Here is a 24,308-nt window from a genome sequence, read left to right as displayed (position 1 = left end):
GTTAAGTACTTAATTCATTCCGGAGGTCCGTTCTTAACCTGAAACTGTTCTTAACCTGAGGTACCACTTTAGCTAATGGGGCCTCCCGCTGCGCCACCGTCACACAATTTCTGTTCTCATCCTGAAGCAAAGTTCTTAATCCGAGGTACTATTTCTGGGTTAGCAGAGTCTGTAACCTGAAGCACCTGTAACCTGAAGCGTCTGTAACCCGAGGTACCATTGTATAGTATTCCCCCCACCCACCTGCAGCTTCCCTCTGCCACAGTTTGACTTCTTTAAATCTCTATCTCCACATTTATCCTTGCATTCTCTGAATGTTATCGTTATTTGTACTTCTTTTATCTCTTTTATTTTCCAGTTCATACATATACTTTACATTTTTATTCTAGGCATATTAACATATCTTTCTTAGAACAGTCTCTGATTGCTTCTTGGCGGGGGGCGGGGGATGGGGGATGGGACCCTGGAAAGGAAGAGACATAGATGGCTGTAGGGAAGCAGAGACCTTCAGTCTCAGCAACTGAGCTACTGAGGGTGAGTTCCTGTCCTCATTAGGCCTGACACTCTGACCAGGATGTGAGGATCCTGTTGTTGCTAATTAAAAGTTAACACCAATGCCTACGGTGCGATTTACTGCTGGCTCGCTCCTGTCAGAAGATGGGGGAAATATTGCGTAACAGAAAGTTGGAAAGAGTGAATGTTTTTAATAATTTAGTTTCTGTAACTGACAGAAGGATAATTGGGAGTCCTTGTTAGTTTTCTTTCTTTTCTGCTTTTAAAAAAAAAATTCTTCTCTTGCTTTTTTCCTTGCTTTTTCTTTGGCGTCCTCTGCTCTGGGCCATTATTGGTGTCCAAGGACTGCATACACAGACAAAGGTGGTAGATGGTTGGTGGCAGGAACCAGAGAGAGGCAGGGAAGCAAAGATCTCCCAGGGTTGGAGAGGGGGAGAAGGAAGGAAAGCTAGCGGATGATAGCTTTCTCTGCGTGAGAAGGGTTAAGAGCATGGGTAGGCAAACTAAGGCCCGGGGCCGGATCCCGCCCAATCACCTTCTAAATCCAGCCCACAGACGGTCAGGGTATCAGCGTGTTTTTACATGAGTACAATGTATCCTTTTATTTAAAATGCATCTCTGGGTTATTTGTGGGGCATAGGAATTTGTTCATTTCTTTCCCCCGAAATATAGTCCGGCACCCCACAAGGTCTGAGGGACAGTGGACAGGCCCCCTGCTGAAAAAGTCTGCTGACCCCTGGTTAAGAGCGACCTTTGAGAGTTGGACCACCCATAAAAGAGACCTGGGAGGGTTGTTGGAACAAATGCATATACAGTGGTACCTCAGCTTAAGTACTTAATTCGTTCCAGAGGTCCGTACTTAACCTGAAACTGTTCTTAACCTGAAGCACCACTTTAGCTAATGGGGCCTCCTGCTGCCGCCGCACTGCTGGGGCCCGATTTCTGTTCTGTTCTTAACCTGAAGCACTATTTCTGGGTTAGCGGAGTCTGTAACCTGAAGCGTATGTAACATGAAGCGTATGTAACCTGAGGTACCACTGTACTAGGGGAAAGTGCTTCCAGAAATGCATACAGTCATACCTCATGTTACGTTTGCTTCATGTTACGCTTTTTCAGGTTGCGTCCCGTGGCAACCCGGAAGTACCGGAAAGGGTTACTTCCAGGTTTCGATGCTCGTGCATGCGCAGAAGCACTAAATCGCGCCGCGCACCTGCACAGATATGGCACTTCAGGTTGCGGGCTTTTCATGTTGCGAACAGGCCTCTGGAATGGATCCCGTTTGCAGCCAGAGGTACCACTGTATATCAGTGAAAAGAAAATACACAAAGGCATTATATTCGTGAAAAAGGAGCTTTGCATTTTGCATGCCATTAGGAAAAATCACAATAAAATCCTAGTGAATGGCATCAGAACATCTGGGAAGTGCAACAGCCAGTCAATAAGTAAGTTTCTACCTGCAGTGTCTGAAGGTATTCTTCAAACCCATAGTTTCAGACGTATTTTCTAAAGGTGTGTATTGCTAAATAAGAGACATGTTTTAAAGAAATGGCCACCAGGAGGCAGTATTTGCTTTGCTATGGGAAACTTAATTACAAATTCGCAGCTTTTCCTTATCTGTAATAATCTCACGCTCACTTAATAAGAACTGGACTCCTTTCTCTACCAAAGCAAAGCTGCAAAGGGCCAGAATATGTTGTCTTAATGGTTCCACTTTATTTCTGACAGTGCTCTTTATTTATGGAAGCTCTGTAAGCATATTTTATTTATTCATTTCTATTTCTACGCAACGTGTGTGTGTGTATAGAATCTCAAACCAAGTAACACAACAAATAAACTGAAGCAGAATACGTTAGGTTAAAAAGGTTAGCCCACACAACCCGAACAGCGGTTGCGAAACGTGGGCAACCCTGCTTGGTTTGGGGTGGCCATGCAAACTACAGCGTTTTGATTTTGCATTTTTTTAAATATTATTTTTATTTTAAAAATAGGTAAAAATTATTTAGGGCAATTTGCAAAGTAAAGAAAATAAGGTATTCGTCAGCATAAAAAAACTCAAGACTCAGCCAGCAGCAACAGTCTTTTTCTTTAAAAACAACAACAACAACAACAAACTCATGAAGGTAGAGAAGTGTCAGATCACCACAAACAAATTTCACTAGCCTTCTTGAAATACTTGTTTTCTTCTCTCAGAATCCCTGAGATGTTTTGACGGAGTAGGAAGAAACATGTACATTTGCCTCAATTTTATTTATTTATTTATTTATTATTTGGTTTAGGTAAAACTCCATCACAACTCTGTGAGATGCTTTTAAAGCTCTGGAGAATTGAAAAACAGTAACAGCCCAATTTGCTGTGCAGCATTTTCGTGTGATCTGCATGGCAAAATAAGAAAAAGCTGAGGCTTGTTCACTACCATCCTAAATTATTGTCATTCATATATTAGCTCAGCTACAAAAACAGCTTAAAAAACTTGTGGAATTGATATCAGTGACCTTTATTTGTACAGTGGGCTTTTTTGGACTGGTCTACTCAGTGGGCTTTTTGACTCTGAGTGCTTATTACTTTGCCCTTGACGTCGGCCCCTAAGCCCTCCTCTGACAACACCACTAACCCATATTGCCTGAGCTTTGTCTGCTGTTCAGTTTTTGCTTGCTGTTTGCATTCTTGTCATCATTGCTTTCCCCTGGCCATCCCTGGGCTACGTTGCCAGTCATCGCATCTTTGTGCTAAACTGACTTGTCATGCTTTCCAATGGATGGGAAAACCTTTTCAGCTCATGCATGGACCCCATTTCCCTATGGACAACCTTCCATTGGTGGGTAGGGGCAGATGCAAAATGAGCAAAGCAACAAATGCAGTTTAGACTTTTGTGCCATAGGTTATTTTCTACATGCACTCACATTTCCTTCCCTGTCCTCCATGTAAAACAAAAGGTATTATCTGAGTTGAAGGATGTATTCAAGTTAGGCAAAAACAGTTGGGGGGGGGATACAAAGCAAGTTTGAAGAGGGATGTGACACAAACAACCACCATATTTTTAATATATATATAAATATATATATATTCAGAGAAGAATAAAGTGACGAAGGAAGAGACAAACAAAACAATTTCACTCCTAAAGTAGAGCAAAGGCTCATTGACTCATGTTCTGTTACAAAACTTGAAGTATTTCCCCCAGAGACCCATAAAAAGGTCTGCCACATCCAAGAGCTGCAGCATTTCACACAAAAAATCTACCAATCTGAGTCTTTCGAGTATTTGATGACTTTTTGGACTCTGTATAATGGAGAAGTCATAACTACCCATTCAAAAAGCAATCAGTCTGGGTTTATGTGTGTATTAGTATATAATAAACATGAAAGTGGACATGGATGAATCCCTAGATCCAAGCACGGGGCAGAATACTCTCCGATAAGAGAGAGAGAGACCCAGCAGACATTTTAAAAACACAAAAACATGTAGCAAAGTGAAGTGAAGTGTGGGAATATAGATGGTTAGAGCTTTTAAATATCCTGTTCTAAGTCACTTACAGTAACTTTCCCTGCTTTCTACCCCTTTTGCACAGCAAAGACCACATAGTTTGGTAAGTTTGGAATAGTTTACTTACAAACTTCAAAGGTCAGATTCATGTGCTTTTCCGTGCAGCATAAAAAAGCGCAGGTTGAAAGTCTTAGTTAAAGAACTTGGTAAAAACATTTCTGAACACACAGTCAGGAACTGGAACTCCTACCCGGTTCATCCTGCCTGGTCAGATTCACATGGTGGAAGAGAATAAATAGTGGAAAGAAGCTGAACAAATGAATTTCCTTAATTGCCCATCACTGGATGTGAGGGGCTGTAACCTGGTCAAGTCTAGCAACAGCTTACTCTGTGGTCTTAACTCATTAATGCATTTAACTACAGCTGCACATGCTAGTTATTTGAAACTGCATTTCCCACAGTCAGAAAACTCTGAAGTCATGAGAAAAGCATATCTGTGATTGGTTCTTCCCAGAACTTGCTCCAATGATGCATGAACGGATTAGATTTTAACTCACTTCCAGCTTCTCACAGTTACAAATTGGGCTGCACTAAGTAAAAGAGAAATTAACTGCCTGAATAACATGGAGAACTTTATTTTTGTTCAAATTTTCAAATATAATTCCAGTGGAGTGAAATGGTACCTTGTAATTACTGTTAGACTGAAATCCTATGTACACTTTCTTGGGAGTAAATCCTGTTCAGTTTAATGGGACTTTTTCTGCAATGTATAGTGTTCTGCTGACAGTATACCAAACTGATAAAAACCAAAATATTTGAATCTTTGGACGGGCCCACCAGGTATAGTGGAGTGTTTCAGGAAACCCACATTTCCTCCAAAAGAGTGGAGGTTGGTCTTTGATTACATAAACCAGGTTCACTGATACCCCATTTTTTATTTTATTTTTTAAAAAAGAATCATGGTCTTGTGAAGTAGAATGAACTCATACAAAACCAAAACAATCTAATGATGTAGAGTAGTTGTCTAGGTCTTATGCACGCTGACTAATTATTAGGGGAAAACCTTCTGTCATATAGCAGGCAGCAGGGTCGGACAGTGTTGCTCATCTGAACTCTGCTCACCTGTGGCCCTGGGATGGAGAAGGAGAGGGGCAAGGTAGTGACAAAGTAAGCATGGTGGGAACACGCTGGCAGAGCCAATCTGGCACTCCTGTTGCACCACATCTGCTTCACGCCTCCCCGTCTCCATTGTGGTCTGGAGCAGCAATGCAGATGACTGGAAGTCACACGAGTTCCTCCTCCACCACCACCCAAGCCATTTGCTACTGTTTCAGTCACCACCTGAAAGTGCTGAGTCTTGTGAAGGAATAATGCCAGTGATAGCTACGAGTCTATTCATTTGCCAACAGGTTGTGATTATATGCAATGTTGAGCGAAAATGCGAACGGAAATCTCAGGGTGAGATTTAACACTGAGTAAAATAGTTTCCCCTTCATGGATCACTGCCTTGCCGTGGCGAAGGGGCTTGAATAACTCAGAGAAGCTATGAGCTATGCCGTGCAGGGCCACCCAAGATGGACAGGTCATAGTGGAGAGTTTTGACCAAACGTGATCCACCTGGAGCAGGAACCAGCAAGCCACTCCAGTGTCTCTGCCAAGAAAACTCCATGGACAAATACAACAGGCATATAAAAGTTATGACTGGAAGATGAGCCCCTCAGGTCAGAAGGCGTCCAACATGCTACTGAGGAAGAGCGGAGGACAAGTACAAGTAGATTCAGAGCTGATGAAGCGGCTGGGCCAAAGCCGAAAGGTCTCTCAGTTGTGGATATGCCTGGAAGCAAAAGGAAAGTCCAATGCTGTAAAGAAAAATATTGCATAGGAACCTGGAAAGTAAGAACCATGAACCTTGGTAAGTTGGATGTGGTCAAAAATGAGATGGCAAGAATAAATATTGACATCCTGGGCATCAGTGAACTAAAATGGACGGGAATGGGCAAATTCAGTTCGGATGACCATCCTATCTACTACTGTGGGCAAGAATCCTGCAAAAGAAATGGAGTGGCCCTCATAGTCAACAAAAGAGTGGCGAAAGCTGTACTGGGATGCAATCTCAAAAATGATAGAATGATCTCGATACGAATCCAAGGCAGACCTTTTAACACCACAGTAATCCAAGTTTATGCACCAACTACTGGTGCTGAAGAAGCTGAAATCAACCAATTCTATGAAGACTTACAAAACCTTCTAGAAATGACACCAAAGAAGGATATTCTTCTCATTATAGGGGATTAGCATGCTAAAGTAGGGAATCAGGAGATAAAAGGAACAACTGGCAAGTTCAAAATGAAGCAGGGCAAAGGCTAATAGAGTTCTGCCAAGAGAACAAGCTGGTCATCACAAACACTCTTTTCCAACAACACAAGAGACGACTCCATGTGGTCACAAAGAGTCACAAACGACTAAACAACTAAACAACAACACAATAGTTTCATGTAGCTTACAGCAGCAGTCTGTGCCCGGGGAACCCTTTCTGCATCTCCCATTGTTCCATGTCCTTTAGGCATATTTATCCATGACACGATGCTGTTATCATGTACAGTTCTTCCTCCTCCCCACTCGCTGCCCATTGCTAGCCACTTGTGTCGGGTGTAGGGAAATGCCTTATCCCGAATGAGACCATTGGTCCATTAGGTCCAATATTGTCTACACAAACTAGCAATAACTCTCCAGGGTCTTATACAGGAGTCTCTCCCAGCTGTACCTAAAGATTGGGGATTGACTGTAGGACATTCTGTATGAAAAGGAGATGCTCAACCACTCTCCCTTCATACAAGGCTGCCATATTTTGTTGGCAAATCCATGTCAAATTCTTCTGAGGTGTTTTTTTAAATAATAATAATACCAAAACAAATTAACAAATTGTGCTCCCCACCCTCTGCCTTTTCTGTTCTGGATTTAGGATATGAATATCAGGATATTCATACCAATTATACCTACTATTTGCTAACTTACCCTCTGAGTGACTTTCACTGACTTTACGACCACGGAAGATAGACCATGTTCTCTGTGGTAATATATTTTAATGTAGCACCTCCTGTCTATTTTGTCAACAGCGATTGCACCCGATGGTCTGCCTGTTTGACAGGATGACACGATGAGAGGAAAGTGTCTATTTTGTGACTCAATTAGGATAAAATTTATTTTCTTCCCCAAGTCGATTGGACAGCTGATCTCACTCATTTCAGCAACAGATTGCACCTGGTTGATGGAAATGTTCCTTGACCAGAGAATTAAAAAAAAAGTAAACAGGCTTTGACAAATGGCGATTTGGCCACAATGAGTGGAGTTTTCTGCTTTTCAACATACAGGTGGCCAACTTATTATCATGGTGCACATGGTCTAATTATTTCCGAAATGAATGTCTGGAACAGGAGATGTGACCTTGGCTGGCAGAAGCTCTGTAAATAAAACCTCTGCACATCTGCCTTTTGCAGAAGATGCATGGCTATGACTGAAATACACCCATTTGTACTCCCAGGTAAAAATGCAGGCATGCATACATAATTTTATTTGTATGCTGCCTTTCCACAGCTCAAAACATGCTTAAGGTGGTGTACAACATGAAAAAAACACATAACTGCGACATTTCAAAAGTAGTCAAAAACAATACATTTTCTTGCCATCTGACTCATCTGCTCAGATACCAGATGCTGACTGCAGCAGCAGAAGTCCATATCAGAAAAACACCAGTTTGAAAAATCAACCCTTCAGTGCCATATCTGTTGCTGCCTTAGAAGAGCATCGGCTAACAGCAACAGAGGACAGAGTTATTAGTTGGCCAAGCACTTGGTTTGCCATCTCTCTTGTTCCAAAAAAAGAAACACAAACAGGCAGAGAAATTTGAATGAAGAGCTAGGGAAGCATGAAGTGCTAGATTCGCCATGACTTCTGAAGCCCTGGTGACTCCTCCTAGCCAGGATGGAGTGATGGGTGGTGGTTCATTTTTTATTGCACTAGCTCCAGGCCCCAATCACTGTGGAGGGGATGGTGGTTGCTTCTCCCCACGAAGAGAACCACTGGCAGTAGTTTCCTTGCCACTAGGGTCAAGCAGAACCATCTCCACCAGCAGTGGTCTCCTTTGTGGAATAACCAGGCTCATATAACCAACATGCTAAACTTTAAATAATGCATGAAGGGGTTAATATCATAGAGTAAGCTGGCCTGCCATGCTTAACTAGGTCACGTTCCCTTACCTTGAGAAGAAATAGGTAATCAAGCCTTTGTCTTTCTCTCCCACCCCCCAGTCTACCTGTGAATTCAGAGTGTGAGGAGGTCTAAGCTGGTTGCTCCAGTTCAGCCGCACGGCTTTGACTAGCCTCTTTATTGTCCCTATACCAATAGTTTAGGAACTTGTGGCACTTTCTAATAAACCTACATTTTACTGCCTGTGCAACTTTTCTGACTGTTGCGTGGAAAAGCACATGAATCTGACCACTGGAGAATTTGTAAGTAAACCATTTTTAACTTACCCAAGGTGTGGAAAGAACTTTTAAAGGGGACAATTTTGGAACTCACTTGGAAGAGCATATCTTAAAAGGTTTACCACCTATATTTCTATGCTATACTTTGCTGCCTATTTTGCAGTTTTTAATCTCTGCTGGTGTTCTCTTACCAAAGAGTACTTTCCCTAAACTTGGATCTTGGCATCCAGGAATTAGTCTTCTTTTAGATTATTTTCTTGACCCAACACTCTGCTGGTGGAAGCTGATAAAGAGGCAACCACCTACAATCTTACCATCACCACCATCATAAACATTGGAAGTTTAGGACTGCAGTCTAACACAGCAAGGAACAGCATTGTTTGTATCTTTTTTTTTTTTTGCAAATGTTTTCTGTATTTTTGTTAAAAAAAACAGTTTGTTACCTCTGTAAATGTGCAAACGCACACAAAATCCCAGAGCTAAGGTGCCATATTTCTATGTCTTTTTTTAAAAAAAGTTCCTGTCAACACTAGACTGTGCTATCACCTAGACCTAATAAAATGGCTTACCTAGGCTGGGCCTAAAACTACAAGCTACAAGCTTGTAGCTGCAGTGTGACACTTAGCGGTTGGGTGTCTGATGTGCTTTTTAAGTGCATTGTCCAATCTAAACATCTGTCTACCAAATAGAATTGTCCTATTACAGCCTCCTGATATGCAGCTCCACGAATGTAATTTTAAGCTGCAATCTGGGTACAGCTGACACCGAAACATTTTCTACCTGCCATAATGATGGAGCTGAAATGCTTCGAAGTGAAACAAGTGCAATCATACTTTTTGAGCAGAAGGTTGCAGTAGAAGATCATGTTGGCAAATGTCAGGAGCTCGTCCATTTAGCAATTGCCAGTCGATTAGTAGTTACCCACAAAAATGTTTACAGCATTTTCAATGGGATTTGATTGCACAAAAGCTGTTTTTAAAGGTTCTGAACAGTGGCTCAGTTGTGCTGTGCACGTAGCGAGAAAAGTGTGGTGTTTTTGTGTGTGTCCCTTGATCTTTCCATCCAACATGTAGTAAATGATTACACATCCAAGTCATTATAAAATTCCATTTAAATAGCTTGGCAAACCCCAGCGATGCAGACCAACTAAATAAATCAGTATGCAAGATGGGTGAGATGAAATAAACAGGTCTGAGCAGAATGTTTGGGAGGGAATGTGAAAAGGGGGACTTTCAGAGAGACCCCAAATATTTCCTGAGAGACCCTCAAAAGCTTACTCTTTTCCTTCCTGTTTGCTGCTAAGAATGTCAAGGGCAACTCCCTCATTCTGAATTAACTGTGTATTTCATTAGTAGTATTGTTATGTATGTCTGCTCACCTTCGTCAGTTGGCGGTGTTACAGCCAGAACCTGAGCCACGTGAGTGATCCGGCGAATGGCAGGCCAGATCGACCAGCTGTTGGCAGACTTGGGTTGATTGTTCCCCTGGAGTGGGCCCAACCAACCAATCAGGATGCTTAGGCCTGCTCCCAGGGGTCATGAAATCACAGCTGGAAGTCTGCCCCTCAACCCTACCCTACTGGCTGAGGGGAATTCCCTACCAATGGTTGGTGAGCGAGTGTGCTATGGCTACCAGAGATGAAGGTGGAACACGAGGGGACACAACCATTGCCCCTTGTAGAAGTGGTGAGAGGTAATTCCCATTCATTCTTAGTGGATATTTTAGGCGGGGTGCTGGTGGCTTGGCAGAATCTGATAAAATTTGCAGGCACAAAATCTGATGCAGGTTTGGGGCTTTTGTGAGAGAAGTAGAGTTGTGTTCTTCCATAATCCACACAATCTTTCTTAGGCCAGGTAGCACTTCAAAATCCATTTCAGTTTCATTTTTTTGGGGGGGGGGAAGAGGGAAGCAGAGCATGTCTCTTGTCCTTTCTCACGTCAAAATAATGAAGAGGCGGTCAAGTGGTGTGTGTTCTTGTTTGTACATTTTTATTTAACATTAGTTTCATTCTGCCCGGCTTATCTCTCCCGCTGTTTGTTTGAGTTGGTAGGGATGTTCTCCAATAAGCATTACAAGGTGAGTCTGTCCTTAATACTTCATGTGGTGTGCTGAAGAGCTCTGGATGTTTCTTTCTCTCTCCCCACCCAAGAAGAGCAGAGGGCTTTTTAAAAAAATTGAATAAACCATTTAATGTTTTTTTACAGATAATCCGCAGTTCAGGCTTAAAAACAGCAACAATAAAAAATCGCCCCAAGCCCTGCAGTACTCCACAGGTAGCATTTAGAGAAATCTACTTCTTGGACAGCCTGTAAACCTAAAGTCAAGAAACGGAATGACATAAGACATAGTGTACAAAAATGTAGAGAGCACAGAAAAGCAGCAACAGAATGACACGAGGATTTGTGGTGACCCTGATTTGACTTAGGACACACTGCTGACATTGTGGTTTGACTCAGGGAAGTGTACAATCAGCATAGGTCACCCCAATTCACCTCACTACTCTGTGTAGCACAGAGCGGTTATACAAAGTGTGGTTCTCCTACTGCCAAGGTTGCAGGTTCAAATCCAGTAAGGGAAGGCTGCATATTTGGGTTAGACTAGATAATCCTCAGGGTCCCTTCCAACTCCATGATTCTATGAATCTGTGAATTCCTAGTGACTCTTCTGCTCCAGTTAAGTAGTAAACAAGGTCTTGGGGTAAAAGTAGCATTAGAGAAATATGGTTAAATCTATGTATCTTGGAGAAAAGTGAATCAGAAATTCCAAAATGTTGAAAGTGACCAATATTAATTATTACATAAGCTACTCCTCACTGAGGGCTGTTTGCTAGCACCCCCATTCATTTTCACTTGGGCGATACTTATAGTGAATAAAGGTTGTATTTTGGCCACCATGCACTTCCTCAGAGATAAAGTCTTCACTGTTTCCTACAATGTTTGTACTGAAATGGCAGGTGGGGGCAAGATAGCATCTGCTAGCCCCACCCAATATGTCCATCCATTCGCCATTAGTATGAAAGAGGCCTGTGCACATACAACTGTGCATGTGCAAGGAGATTCCTCCACATGATCAGGAACCATAATTCTCCTTGTGATGCCACATCAAAGGCATCCCTTCCTTCCAGCCCTACCTTCTCCTTAAGGATTCAACACAGCCTCAGGAATACTGTTTTCTCGTCAGTAATATGTGTTGATGTTCATATCCCCATTTTCTTCCATCATAGAGCCCAAGGAAGCATATATGTGGTTTCTCAGAAGGCCATTCTTCCAAACACTGACCAGATCCTGACCTGCTTACTTTGAGCAAGCTGGATGCCTCGTGTACCTTCTGACCATTATCTGGGATGAGGGTATGAGACAAATTACAAAATTGTTTATGTAATGAACACATCATCATCTGTTTTCAGCTACCCCCCCCCTTTGCCTACTTATTCCTTTTCAGACACCTGAGTGCTTTCTTTCAGAGAGAGAGAGAGAGAGAGAGAGAGAGAGAGAGAGAGTTAGTTCCCTGTATACCTGAAGGAGCATCTCCATCCACATCATTCAGCCCAAACACTGAGATCCAACACTGTGGGCCTCCTGGTGGTTCCCTTACTGTGAGAAGTGAAGCTACAGGGAACCAGACAGAGGGCCTCCTCGGTAGTGGCACCCACCCTGTGAAACGCTCTCCAATCAGATGTCAAGGAGAGGAGCAACTATATAACCTCTAGAAGACATCTGAAGTATAGAGAAACCTTTTGCAGTGGTACCTCTGGTTACAAACTTAATTCATTCCGGAGGTCCATTCTTAAGCTGAAACCATTCTTATCCTGAGGTGCACTTTCGCTAATGGAGCCTTCCACTGCACGCGCGACTCCAATGCTCAATTTCCGTTTGCATCCTGGGGCAAAGTTTGCAACCAGAAGCAACTACTTCCGGGTTAGCGGAGCTCATAACCTGAAGTGTTCGTAACCAGAAGCGTTCGTAACCACAGGTACCACTATATTGTGTTTTTATATGCATTGGAAGCCACCCAGAGTGATTGGGGCAACCCAGTCAGAGGGTGGAGTACAAATAACATCATCATCATTATTATTATTATATTTATTATTATTATTGTTGTTGTTGTTGTTGTTGTTGTTGTTGTTGTTGTTGTTGTTGTTGTTATTAAAGTGCTTGCTATATTTCCATGTGCCAGGCTGCTAATAAAGGGAGACGGAGCAGGGAACAGGGGAAGTTGAAACCTTCATTAGGATATTCACTGCAGTAACTATGAATCTGCAAAATTCTAGCATGCACCTGAACTCCTGCCACCACCCATGTCTTTGGAAAATCCTCTGAGATTTTCAAGGTCTGAACTGCGGGAGGTTTTTTTGTTGAGTTTGTAACTGAGAAAGTCCCCCAGTTTAATCCCTAGAGTAACAGCCTTATAAAAAAGAGAAAAAAAGATGGAAGGTGGGGGTGGGGAGTCACACCGCAATATTAGAGTGACAGGACACCATTCAGCTCCATGGAGCTAAGCTGTAATAATAGCAGTAATAATAAAAAAGCCACGGTTCTCTTCTGACAGGGGCATAAGGGTCACAGAAAATGATGCAAAGGCTCAGATTTCACCCATTAGATCTACGGGGGTGTGCAACAGACTGGAAATCACATTCCATGCCCTTGATTCAAGAGAAAATTCGTATATACAAACACATACCTAAGCACTCAGATAACTCACACATACACACCCGCAGGCATGTGCACCCACATACAGCTAAGCACTCTCCGAGAATATCATTCCACTTTTGCAGGATAGCTGGAGGCTGGCATGAGAGTGAATAATTTCCAAAGAAGATGCCTTCTGCTATCCACGTCTTCCTGCTCCCTGCCATCTTTGATAAGTCTGCTAGGCAACTTGGGTGGAGGAAAAGAAGGTTCATGAGAATCAGCCAAAGTGTATCCAAGAGCACTTCCCTGGCTCTGTCACTCAAGCAACTTCATTTTACAATCATGTCATGCACCTGTTTCCGAGCCCATAATGTGATTACAGTTTAATGGGAATGTAACCTGTTATTCTAGACACTGTACCTTCTCAAATATGCACCACGAGACGGTTTTTCAATTCACTTTTGAGTAGCAGACACCAGATTGAATTACTGACCTTTGGAGTGGCACATCAGGCTATTTGGACCTCTCATTAGAGCAGTGCTTGCATGTAGTAGTTACATTTTCCATACCATTACCTTGTGATTTGTCTCCCTGGCTGCTATCCTGGAGAGAAAACTCTCTGCTTCCTTTTCCCCTTTGAGTGACAGTTGCTCCGAGTGCAACAGAGAAAGTTTGGGGCATGCTTACAAACATGGAGGGATGCGGGTGGCGCTGTGGGTTAAACCACAGAGCTTAGGACCTGCCGATCAGAAGGTCGGCGGTTCAAATCCCCGCAACGGGGTGAGCTCCCATTGCTTGATCCCTGCTCCTGCCAACCTAGCAGTTCGAAAGCATGTCAAAGTGCGAGTAGATAAATAGGTACCGCTTCGGCAGGGAGGTAAAAGCCGTTTCAGTGTGCTGCTCTGGTTCACCAGAAGTGGCTTAGTCATGCTGGCCACATGACCTGGAAGCTGTACACCGGCTCCCTCAGCCAATAAAGCGAGATGAGTGCTGCAACCCCAGAATCGGTCACGACTGGACCTAATGGTCAGTGGTCCCTTTACCTTTTACCTTTACAAACATGGAAGCTGGGACATATGCCAGGGGTGGGGAAGTTCAGGCCTAGAGGCCAAATGTGGCTCTCAGGTCTCCCCCCAAGCTGCACCCACACTTCCCAGGCCACAGCTTTCATGAGTCCTAATTTCCACCTTCCTTGAGCGTTTTTGTTTGGCAGAAATGTGTCCTTGAGATGTAATATTGCCTCTTGCTCACCTGGAAGGAGGATAGAAAAGGGTGTGTGTCATGGTCCAGGAGTCATCTTCACCTGCTGAAGAACAGCCTGAAGGGGTAGAAGGTGGAATGACTCCACCTGCAGCCTTCAAAGATGGGAGGAGAAGGCACTGATGAGAACCCGCTGGCTCCAGGCTTCTTAAACAGAGCTCTCAGCAGCAGTGAGATGCTGGAAACAGTGCCTGTGGTTCCTGGCTCCTCTTTACTGGTTCCTGGTTTCCATCTGGACCCTTGGCCCTGTGATGATGTGGGTTCCCTGATCTCTGGACTGTCTAGCTTCGTATGTGGGTTCTGCTCTCATGCAAGTGTTCCTTGGAGATATCTAGCCCTGTTTGCTCGGCAACAGGACTTGGACAGGGCTATGACAGTGTGGGAGTGTGTGGAAAAGCTTGCCTACTGTGCAAAGGTGAAATTTACATTTCTAACTGCACACATTTTTACCTCTGACCCTGCCCACAGAAGCTTGCCCAATAGGGAAAATAGCTACCCGCCCCTAGTAAAGGGTCTGATTTCAAATTGAAATGAACACTGTGGAATAAGGTAATGGCAATGCAATTATCTTTTTTTTTTTTTTTGCTCTATAAGACTCACTTTTTCCCTCCTAAAAAGGATGGGGAAACGTGTGTAAGTCTTATGGAGTGAATGCAGGCTGCACAGCTATCCCAGAAGCTAGAACAGCAAGAGGGATCGCTGTGCAGCGATCCCTCTTGTTGTTCTGGCTTCTGAGATTCAGAATATTTTTTTTCTTGTTTTCCTCCTCCAAAAACTAGGTGCGCCTTATGTTCTGGTGCGTCTTATAGAATGAAAAATATGGTAATCACATAAAGTAAGATTGGTTGGCTTCTGTGCATCCAAGTGTGGAATGGTGCAAATCTTGCCCTGTGTCCCAAGCAGAAATGTAAGTTTTTTGGGGTATGGTTCTTCCTTATGGCATATGAAACCAGCTCCTCTATGAGTCAAGGTGAAGTGCCTTGTTTTTGGCATCAGAATTAGGGATACCATCAGAGTGCAGCAATGCATCCATTTATCTTATGGCTCGACCATTATTTGGATTTTCTGCCTCATTCAGCAACATTGTGCAGGCTATCTCTGGTGACCCAAAGTTGAACCAAATAGCCTTTATGCATCTGAATCTCCCAGACCCTCTAGGCTAGACCATGCCAGTCCTTGAAGAGCTACTACAGCAATCAAGCATTCCCCTCATGGAATATGTAATTGTTTCTTTCCTCGCTTTTGTTCCTCTGTTGTTGTTTTCAGATGCTTAAAAACTGAGCAATCATTCCAAGGATCTTGTGGTCCAGAAATGCTACTTTATCAAGGCATCCAAAGGTATCATTAAATAACCAATTAGCTTCTGCAGAGAAATTTCCACAAAGTGATATGTTTGAGCCACAAAGCATGACAGTCTTGGTGAAGTATTTTGACATGTCCCTGGGTACATAAGCAGTGTGAAGATATGTGTGCTACTCTAGCAGTATTATATGAAATAATTCTATCTTGGCTTTTTTATTATGATTATCAGAAGAAAAATAATCCTGCCTTGAAATAAGAAGAAGCATGAATTCCAGCAGACTTCCAGTTGAATTGTGTGGAATGCATCAGAGCTGAGGAACAAATCTTTTTAATCTTTTGGTCTGTCAAAAAACCCCGCACAGTATAAATAAGCAACTGAAATGCTTATTTCTTCAGTTGTACATATTCATTTGGGGCACTGATACACACAGGCAATGAAGCTTAACGGAAGTAACCATTTCCAGTAGTGTCCCAAGTCATTTGGGTGTAAGTTTATTACCTGGAAAACACTACACAACTCAAGGATTGAATAGCTCTCCCCATATCTTTAGCCGTCAGTGTCTTAAATGACTCCATAAAACAAATCTTCTCAGTAGGTAGACTTGCATACAGCAGTTAAAAATGTCAATTCCTTTGTCAGTTTTATAGCAATTTATCATAGTAGAAGTAGAGGTTGGGAGAGCTCTTGCAGTTAAATAACTGTATGGAACTGATGTGTGTTGTTCAGCAGTGCTGAAGTATTTATTGGCCAAAATCTACCAGACTTATGGACTGCATTCAACTAAATTCTACTCAGAACAGACCCATGGAAATTAATGTACCTATGTTAGTCACATCTGTCCATTTAAGCAGATCTGTTCTGAGTACAACTTGTTTTTGTGTACAATCCTATCTTGATAGCAATGCTTTTGTTTCTCGCTACTGTGGACTTGATAGCTCCTGCGGATAATAAGCACAGACAGAAAACCTCTTCAGAAATTGTAGCACAAGAAGGTTCAGTAGCCTGATCTGCAGAAATCAGGTATATGCATAAATGTTTTGCTTATTCCTTTGGGTACTCCACTCATTTTCTTTAACAATATCTCATTTGTTTCTTTATTCATTGATTATGTGTGCGCACATACAAGGGCAGGCAGCAGAGCACCATTCTACAAAGTAAAAGACTGAGCATTTTCCCCTTAAAACATATCAGGGACCTTTAATAGAAATCTGCATTTATTTTGAGGTCTGTATGGACCACCCAGCTCTCCCCTCCATTCTGGCATGAATCTTCTTTCAGACCTCACCATAGGGATGTTCGTTGCATTCAATGGGTGTTCAGTTTTTGTACCTGAGTAAATAAATAGTTGGGGACGCAGGTGGCGCTGTGGGTTAAACCACAGAGCCTAGGGCTTGCCGATCAGAAGGTTGGCGGTTTGAGCTCCCATTGCTCAGTCCCTGCTCCTGCCAACCTAGCAATTTGAAAGCACGTCAAAGTGCAAGTAGATAAATAGGTACCGCTCCAGCGGGAAGGTAAACGGCGTTTCCGTGTGCTGCTCTGGTTCGCCAGAAGCGACTTAGTCATGCTGGCCACATGACCCGGAAGCTGTACGCCGGCTCCCCCGGCCAATAAAGCGAGATGAGCGCTGCAACCCCAGAGTCAGCCACTACTGGACCTAATGGTCAGGGGTCCCTTTACCTTTACCTAAATAAATAGTTGAGCTGCAGGCTTCTACAGTTATGTACATGTGTTAAAAGACTCTAACACTCTCCTCTGATATATTGATTGACTTGAAGGATGATGACAGAGACCTGGCTGAACCCTAGCTCCCAAAAATGTATGGGGCAGGCAGGCAACCCTCCCATGAATCTGAATGACTATAGCCCTGGTTGAAATTTTCAGGTTTTACTTCAGCTTGGAACTGGCATGCCTGGGTTAAAAGATGGCGGTGAGGATAAGTTGTACCATGAGTTTCTTATAAATAACTATGCAATAAGGTGGGTTTTTTGTTTTTGTTTTTACAAAGCAGTGCTATTCACATCATTTTACAGCATATAAGTCAATACAAAACATACAGTCCATTACCCAGACCTAATTAAAACACTGGCATGTAAAGTTCTGTAAATATATAATTAGACAGCAGAACCTTCAGGCATGAGACTAAGCTTTTCATAACCATAAAAAAATTAAAACTTCATGGCATAATATGTGGCTCAATTATCTTTCTTTGTACCAAAGGCTGTTTGTCATGAACACATTCACTCTTTTAGCCTGTTAAATGACATTCTCTCTCTCTCTCTCTCTCTCTCTCTCACACACACACACACACACACACACACACTTTCTTCAGGGAACAATTGGGGAGAAAAGGCAGAATTTGAAATGGATGACTAATGTGCCTCATCCTGCCAGCCCTGTTTTGCACAAGCTATATTAAATAAACCAGGACTTAACATTTAATAATAAACCTACTATAACATGAAATTAACTTTGAGCGTATTCAGCTTACAAATAAGTCAGCTGTTGCTACAGAAAGAAAAGATGAGGTACTTTCTGATTCCCACTGACAGCAGATAGCTAAGCAATATTTCCTGGGCATCTAATTATTGGTGTGTCCCCCCCCCCCCCAGCTATGTGGTCTGTTAGAGTATAAAGCTGCTATTTTTTTATTTTGTTTTTCAGATAGATGGAAAGTTATGCATCATAGTTGCATGGCAAATCTCTGAGGAGCACATTTCTCATTATATCTCTGAAATAATTCTTGCCTTGTCTGCCAGTTCAGTGTTTATGTATATAGGTGCACCAGCAACTTGCTTTACCTTTTAATTGTGCTCAGGGGAGTGTATTAGTGTCACTGAGTTTAATCAGCAGGCTCTGATCCATTCTCTGTGCCGTTTCCCATGCCTAGACTTCCTCCGTGATCAAACCGCGCTGGTTTGAGGCTGAAATACTTGAATTACCCATCAGCTTGTGTGGCCCAGCTTGCAGAGAGGGAGGCAAATTAGGCAGTCATAGGCTTGGCTCACACATGCAAGGGAGATTGGCTGATTGATTGGTCTGCCTTTGATGACTTCAGATCTGCTGACTGACAGCTGAACGTGTGAATGGACAGACTCTACCGAAAAGTACTGCATCTGAGTTATGGGGAAAGGTCCATTGTGGCCCCTTACATAGGTAGTAATCAGTTGATGTTGCAAATCTCATGTGGTTATCATGTATGCACAGGCCATATTGCAATTGAATTGTTAGCTGGCATCCATCTGTCTCAAGAAACAACGGAAGACTACATCATCAGGGGTAACATGTTACACTGCCAGCTATGGCTGTTGGAACCAATTAGGGGAGAGACATGTTTTATCGCAGGTAGGGCAAGTGAAGACGTCCAGTTTCACTTTCACAGGTGTACCATGACCTTTCGTCTCTTTGCACTCCTCCCAGTGCCAGATTTACGTTTAAGCTAAAAAAGCTATAGCTTAGGTCTCCATGCTCTTGCCCCCCCAAAAAAAAATTAAAGAAAAAGAAAAACTGGATGTACATTTCCAAAATATAAGGTAAAAAACAAATAAAATAAAACCTACATAGAGCAACAGTGTTTAGTGTTGTGTAGGCCCCTATGATGTAAGTAATGGGTCCCGCCTGCCAGCCTGCTCCCTAAAATATCACCGGTTTGCTCATTTCAATATATAGGGTGCCTACATTCTGCATGGACTGGTTGCATACGTCTTCTTAATTATATTTCAGTTCAACAATTACTTTGATAAAATACATATTTTGTTATGTGCGAATGGCTTTAGATACCTATTAGGTCCATAAATTACCATATAGCATATATTCAACACAAAAACAGTGACAATTTGTTGTTGACAAAGGACAGCTGGACATATAAAGGGCCCCATTGCCTTCAGTAGCTTAGGGCCTCATCAAACCTAAATCCGGCCCTGACTCTTCCCAGTGGTCATTCCTCCTACTGCCACTGCTGTCAATACATGACCTGTCTGTCTGCAGGCACTGTGGTCGCCTGCAGGGTATTTCAATACAGTGGGGTTAATGTTGCCAGCCTTCACGTCACACTTGCAGACATCTTTGTAAGGCAGAGTTGGTCTGTCAACAGGCCTAGTGCCTGAAGTCAGCTCCACATGAAGAATATCCTTAGGGATTCTTCCAACCTCCATTCTGGGTACATGACCAAACCAGAGTTGGAAGCACTGTAGAATTTGAAGGGAACTTGAGGGTCATCTGGTCCAACTCCCAACAAGGCAGGAATCGGAACTAAAGTATCCGTGTCAGATGGCCATCCCACCTCTACTTTAAAAACCTCCAATGAAGGAAAATTCACTACCCTTGGGAGACTATTCTGCTGTCAAATAGTTCTTACCTTCAGGAAGTTCTTCCTGATGTGTGGTAAAAAGAGTGTGAGTTTCTAATGATACCTATTGTTTCAGGAAGTGTGCCTTAGATTGCAAACTGAACCAAATTTGTCACCCACCCCTATGGGTATCTAACTTGTGGCTCTTCATATGTTTTTGGACTACAATTCCCACCTTTGTTGATCGTTGGCCTTGCTTGCTAGGGCTGTTGGGAGTTATAGACCAAAAACATTTGGAGAGTCGCAGGTTATCCACCCCTGTAGTAGATTAAATCAACTCAACTCATGAAATAGTGAGGATGAATTTTAGTTGGGGAGGGTAAATTTTAAATCTGTGAGGAAACAGCTGGTTGAGGGTAAACACTTTGGAGAATATTTTGGCTTTCTTGGAACCAGGATGGGATGCTTTTGTTAACCTCAAGGTCACCACTCAAAGGATGCTTTGGTTTACCTAAAGGCTAACCCTCAGCCTATTAGACAGTGACCTTAACAGATGGCTGCATATCATTCAAAAGATAGTGTCCTGAACGTTAATACCAAGGAACAAAGGAGTAGCACCATCCCTCTAATGTAAAACAGGATAAGCAAAAGAGAAACTATGAACAATCTAGAAATCTACATTTGAAATACAACAGTATCTCAAACTAAATTGTTTTTTATAGAAGATACCAACTTTAATGGTTGTATCCAATGATTGCTCTACTCATGGTAGGCTCATTGAAAGTAATGGGCACAACTAACTTAGGTTTATGAATTTCAGTAGGTTTGATCTGAGTAAAACTTGGTTTGATACAATCCTAACTATGGAATTCATCCAGCCTACCATCCTATAATGAAATAGGATTCAAACAGCTATTATTTTTCTTTCTTTGCACTTTTTTCGAGGGGGGTTGGAGATGCAAAAAATTGCAAATTAAATCTTGTCCTAAAATTGGAGACTGCTATTGACTTTTGGTTTGGGAAAGTGGATTGCAGTAAGGATAAGGTGACCAAGTTTTTTTGTTTTGCTGTTTAAAAACAGTTATTTCTTTCATAGCAGGGGGTGGAAGGGAATCAACATTTTGTGGACCCACCATAGCTTGTGCTAATTGCTGCAGGAGACCTCCAAATGCTCAACTTCTGTTCTTGAACAACTCAAGATTCTCAGCTGTGAGTCCTAGAAAACCTGCTCCCTGCCCTGTACGTCTTTTCCCACCTGGCCTGGGAAGCTGGAGCCCTGATTGATTCGAGATATGAAGCTTAGGCTGCTGAACAGACTCTTGGGTTGGAGTATTATTTCATGGGGTTTCATTGTGGTGGGGGGAGATTGTTGCTGTCTTTGATATTACTCTGTTGTATCTTTCTTTTTTGATCATACTTTGATTTATGTGACTTTATAATTTATTGCTTATGACTAGTTTAGTTATGTTTGTAATTATGTAAAGTTTTTCATCTTATAAGCCACCTTGAGCATGGACTTAATTATGGAAAGGCAGCATACAAATGAAAAGATGGATGGAGATGGATTCAGCAATCCTGAATTAGGTTAGATTTGGTTATCTTGGCAGCATGCAATAAAGCAGGGTTTCTCAAACTTGGCCCTCCAGCTGTTTTTGGACTACAATTCCCATCATCCTTGGCCGTGGGTCCTGCTAGCTAGGGATGATGCAAATTGTAGTCCAAAAATAGCTGGAGACCTAAGTTTGGGAAACCCTGCAATAAAGTCTGTATTGTGCTGTAAGTCCCCCCTTTTGAAATTGGTGTCAATGTAAGACCACTTACTTGCCACCAGTAGGGATGGACAAATCTGTTACTTTTATTTCTCTCCATTTTTCATTTTTCCACTCTTAAGTTCCATTGTCCACATTTCCATGTTGGCGGCCTTAGCTTTACAAAAAACATAAAACCTAGGCAATATTTGCATTAAAATGAATGGTGAATTTTCATGAGAGTTTTAACTTTTTTTAAAAAATGCAAACTGAATTGCAAATGCAGAGAACTGAGTTTAAGACTCGAAAAGATCAGAAACTGAGAGAAAATAAGATGGACAGATTTGCCAGCTCCTAGCTGAAGCCTTCTAGATGGCGCAGTTTGAGTGTAGGGTTGTGCGGTCTAGCTTTTAATGGATTACTCTAAAGATAATAAAACTAGATAAATATTGCAGCCCTACTCATGATAGATTTGACTAATATGAAAGAAACATTGCTAATTTATCTGGGGGATGTCCAAATACAGTGAAAATTATGGGCAACATTTTATTTCAAAGGGCTGTTATATATTGCTCCTTGCATCTTGCTGTCCAGCAGAGAACAGAGAGCTCTTCAACAGAAAATGGAGTGGGCTTCTAATTTTTTCATTTAATTTGTCATTTTGGACCCGAGAGACAACACAGGCCGATATATCAGAAATGGCACAAATTCAAACAACAACAAGAACAACAAAACCCTAATTGATTCTTTTTCAGCTTGTCAAACATCTAGGGCAGGGTGAAGCTGAACTTTGCAGATAATAGTTTTCAACTTTATTTTATGCTCTTTGTACCATTAGGATCCAAATAAAAGCATTTTAAAATGAATTAGGTTTCATAGCCTTAGGATTGGTTGGTTTGGCTGCTTTTCTAGGCAGTCATTTATAAAACACATGAATATACAAAGTGCTTTGCTGTCATGAGCTGCACAGAATTTTTTTTGTTATATAGATAGGAAATCGTTTATGGGTTCCTGCTTCTGGTGCTGACATTTATTTATTTAACAAATCTCTACCCCACTTCTCGAGGCCAGAAACCTCCCAAGGCAACTTTACAAACATTTATTTTATTTTATTTTACATTTTTAATCAATTTTTTAACAAATACAATAGCCATTAAACACTTATCCAGCAGCACATCTGTTAGGGATTGAGTAGCTGCTTGTGCGTAAAAACGTGCTCCCTCAGAGTTTGTGCGACCCCACAAACCTCCGTGTGTGACGGAGCTCCTCAGACATGTCTGCTCTAGTCACTAGTAGAGTCCGACAGTGGCTGTCTGCGGAAGCGTTTCCAGCAAAGGAGCTCCTTAACGGAAACGCGTCTCCTGGACTCACGGCGTGACAGTTTCCGGCGAGGTGTGGGTCTCCCTATGGGAGACTCAGATACCTCCCCACTGTTCTCGCTGGAAGCGTCCCTGAGCCCTCCCTCCTGCTCGCATTCCCTCAGAGACCCACTCTCCCCCTGCTGGTCCCTGCTTCAGCTGTTGAGTCTCTTTCTTCCTCCCTGAGTCCCTCCACCACCTGATGCTCCGATGGCAGTTCCCTGACATCCACCTCCCCTCCAGGGCCCCCCTCACCCCCTCCCATTTCCTCTCCCCTGGGAGGTGAAGGGCTAAAACCCCGAAAAGAATCTTCCTCATCTTCCGACGTCTCGAACAATTCCCTCCATCGATCGTCGTCCTGGCTCGCTGAATCCTCTTCCTCTTCAGAATCTGGGAACCCCTCCAACTCCTCTTCCTCGTCGGTGGTGGCAAAGTATTCCCTTCGGAACCTCGCTACAGGCTGAGGTTTACGTGGGAACCTCTGATGAAAAGTCTCTATTAAAACTTCGTCATTGACATCCTCTGCCCTAACCCAGGTGTTTTCCGACTCCGGTTCCCCTTCCCACATTACCAAATACTCTACTTGATCTCCCTTCCACCTGGAATCGAGGATCTCCGCTACATGGTAGCTGTGTTCCTTCTCCTCCATTGCTGGTCCCCTAGTGACCCTCCCTTCACTGTCTCCTCTATACGGTGACAGCAACGACCTGTGAAAAACTGGGTGCAGCTTCATGTGGTTCGGTAACCGGAGCCTGAAAGCCACTGGATTGACCTGCTGCATGACTTCAAACGGACCCAGCCTTTTGGGTCTTAATTTCTTACAACCTCCTTTGAACGGCAACCCTTGGGTTGACAGCCACACCTGGTCCCCCACCCTTATGCTTTCACCTTCCCTTCGGTTTTTGTCTGCCTGCCTCTTATATTCCTCCTTAGCCCTGTTTAAGTTGAGTTGGAGCTGGCGATGGATCGCTTCCATTTCTTCAACGAACTGTTCTGCAGCTGGAACGCTCCAGTTCTCCCCCTCCCCCCCTGGGAAGGCTCTGGGATGGCACCCGTGATTAGCCAAAAAGGGGCTCATCCCCGTGGACACGTTCTCTGCATTGTTGTAGGCAAATTCTGCCAACGCCAGCTTCTCCACCCAATCATTCTCTCTGTCATTAACATAACACCTCAAATATTGTTGGAGAACCCCATTCGCTCTTTCCGCCTGCCCGTTGGTTTCTGGATGACGGGCCGTTGAAAAATT

Source organism: Podarcis liolepis (genome assembly GCF_965112155.1).
Source record: "Podarcis liolepis genome assembly, chromosome: 8".
NCBI classification, from domain to species: domain Eukaryota; kingdom Metazoa; phylum Chordata; class Lepidosauria; order Squamata; family Lacertidae; genus Podarcis; species Podarcis liolepis.
This window is presented reverse-complemented; position numbering follows the sequence as displayed.